The following is a 3,550-nucleotide window of genomic DNA, read 5'->3' as shown; positions in this document are numbered from 1 at the left end:
CATTCTAGTGATCTGGGTCACTGTGTCCTTATTCCGGATAACATGCAACGCCATATAACTGATGTGACCTATATACCGAACTGCGATGCAAATAACAGACAATAGGATCTTTGACATAGATCGAGCCAATTACAATTATTTAAATGGAGTCTATGTATGTAAAATCGCAACCTTCAAGTAATAAGAGCATATCTGTGAAATGACAACTTATCAGGAAAGAGACTTAAGTCAATGACATTTTTATGCTTAAATATGATAGGTAGTTATAAAATTTCATATAGACATAATTTAAATATAAACACTTTATTCACTAGTATGGCACAAATACAGATTGAATACAAAAGGAAAAATAAAATATTTTTTTGTCATGGCAGTGAAATGGCGCTGACACAGAATGTGCCTAAGCTCCCTAAGTCGCTGGTTTTCAATCAGAACCAACGAGAGGTTCTAAGTCTAGAAGTTATTTGTAATGATAGATCTAATAAATGACTAGAAAGGAAATTGTTAATTAAAATAATAAATGTAATAAAGTGTGAATAGTGCATCTAAAGTAACTTTTTTATCCTTCAGTTGCCTGTTTATCAGTATTTTCCAGGATATATCACGAAGAGTGTGCGATGGAATTACACGATTTAAAACCACCTTCTCCTTTCCATCACCGGGAGTCTAGGCGTAGGCTTGGGTTCTACCCTATGTTGTGAATATTTCAAGGATTCGCACGAAGCGTTACGCTTCCACATTTATATGGCGAACGGTTATGCGGTAGAATTCCCTGCCTGCAGACTTGTTCCTTGAACGTTATAACTTGGGCCTTTTCAAGGCGAGAGTGAATAAGCATATATACAGGAGTAGGCAATTTAAATATGCATGCTCCATCGTCGACCTCATCGTCACTTTCCATCAGGTGAGATGAAGATCAAATGCGCACTTATTTTTATAAAACAAAACCTATTCAATATTAAGTGCATGTGCGGATTTGAATATAGAAGTGTAACTGTAAATTAAAATTATGATTGTGTAATTTGTTTCAAGTACTTAGTTCGTCTTATTTAAGTAACACTCACGAAATGAAGTTGTTACAGTGGGCCCATTTAATACAGCAATACTGAGGCATGCACTCTACCAACGCGGCAGATTATAATATGTATACGCTGCACACGAGTGCGTTGATAGATGGTTCGTTCTTTGATACGCTTTAAAGAAGAGAAGTGGACTGTATGAAAAGGAATGTCTGGACGGATCGGCAGGAAAAAGGAATGCTGAAGAAATGAACTATACATTGGTCCTAGAGATCTCTTTCGTAATTTCCAGCAGATGTCTTAATTTTCCGACAAATTCGGTGGAACACGGTTGGCGATTCCGTTGGCGGGGTGGAGTCAGAGTTACGATGACGATCACTTAATTTATCACCGAACAGTGTTTAAGTACAGTACAATAAGCACAGTAAAACACAAGCTGTATTTAACACACGGCGAAATAGGACTACGCGTATTACACTACTACAGAACATTTCTTTAAAATGAAATTTCAAGTTGTTTTCTCATAAATTCTCATAATTCTTGTTTTGCAACATGCAAACAATAAGTGTCCACATAACGAAATTTTAATTAAGTTTAAATGTATTATGCAAAAATAATAGACCTTGTTAGTACGTGTTGTAAGACTGAAATTTGTTAAATTTGCAACGTTAGCGATGATCGCGACTTCGTATTATATAAAGCTGTTATGCTTTGTAGCGCTTAAAAAGTTTCCAGAGATTCGAGACATCGCGGAATTAGTAGAACGCGGGGTTGAAATATCGACGCGCTCTCGAGTGGAGGACAGCAGTTTAAAATCAATATGGAACCGAGTGAAATGAGGACTAGGAAACTTTAAGAAACCGTTAGAGAGCGAAGAGACCCTGACACGTGTCTTATGTTGTGACGAATAATACTCGTGGCAAAAGGTTGACCAATCTGATTTTGTATTGATGTTTAACAAACGTTTCAGTGTAATGATGCAATCTTTGTCATAACTAATATTAGAATATTTGTTTATTATATTAAGCGACGGGAGAAACAAGTCGTGCGCCTGATGGTAAGCGACACATCTGTCCATAACAGTTGCAGTGCCACTCACAGCTTTAAATCCCAAACACCTGAAGAACACTGCCACTGCACCCATCACCCTGAGACAAAAGTTGACAATTCCCATGTGCCTTTGATTTCACCAGCACCCTTACCCTTCGAAACCGAAACGCAGTGAAGCTCACATTACTGCTCAGCGGCAGAAATAGGTAAGGTGGCAGTACTTCCCGGGACGAACTCTTTCACAAGAAGCTCTATTGCTATTAATATCAGAATTTATTTTTTTATTTCTCTCTATCTCAATAGCAGTTAAATACATATTAACAGTACTAGAGCGGGATACTGATGTTTAAGCCAGATAAAGCCTGTAGTATGGAGGTAAAACCTGTATTATGGTGTTACAAACTTTAATCTAAAACATTTGTTTTCATTTTTTCACCGGGTCAAAATTATCTCTTATTGAAATTGGATAAAACAAAGCAATACAATTGCCGTTCTATCGTCGATATACTTAATTAAATTGCTAGATATGACTTTGTACTGACATTATGCCGTCATAATTAATTTATTCACATTATTCTCATGGCATCTGGCACCTAGAGGCATCATCGCATATCCATAATCTGCGAGTTCATTCATAAAAAAATCTAAAATCCTTCAAGTAATGTGTATCAATGTGTATAATATCTATATAATTACCTAGTAACGTGACAATACTTCCCTAGACAAACTCTTTCACAGGGAGCTCTATTGCTGCTAACGTTAAATTATGACAGAGTTCAATATTAATTATTCTATTGACTATACGTTTATACACCCCTTTACGTCTCACTGTGACTTCTAGTTACGTATTCTCGAAGGAGAGTAATTATTATTTTCAATCAATCTAAAGATATAAAAAATCTATTTAAAAGGTAGCAACTTAAAATATCGTGTAAAAAGAATTGATGACTGGCTAGCGTCATTGGAGTCAAAGAAACAGTACGCTATGATAGAAAATTTAATCTAGGTCTACTTAAATATCCAACTATTGGTTTTCTGTAAACGGTGCAATTAATGTACTAGTCGTTAGAATTTCGATCAATAAATCGAGAACAATAAGTGTGCTTGGCATGTTTAAGACATTTTTCAAATTGGAAAAGGTTGTTACTAAATGCGACAGAAATACGTCACACAACATCTGTAACATGAACGGATTAACATCGATCATAATAGTATCTTCATTATACATTAAAGCGGCTGGTATTTATTTTTTATTAAACTATTCCGTTCCACTGCTGGGCAAAGATCTCACATCATCAATACCAGTTACACACACACACACGCACACGCACACGCACACGCACACGCACACGCACACACACACGCACACGCACACGCACACGCACACGCACACGCACACGCACACGCACGCGCGCGCGCACACACACACACACGCACACACACACACACACACACACACACACACACACACACACACACAC

This window comes from Hyposmocoma kahamanoa, unplaced genomic scaffold (genome assembly GCF_003589595.1).
Source record: "Hyposmocoma kahamanoa isolate Upper Pololo Valley unplaced genomic scaffold, ASM358959v1 80, whole genome shotgun sequence".
Classification (NCBI taxonomy): Eukaryota; Metazoa; Arthropoda; class Insecta; order Lepidoptera; family Cosmopterigidae; genus Hyposmocoma; species Hyposmocoma kahamanoa.
Note: the sequence above shows the minus strand (reverse complement) of the source record.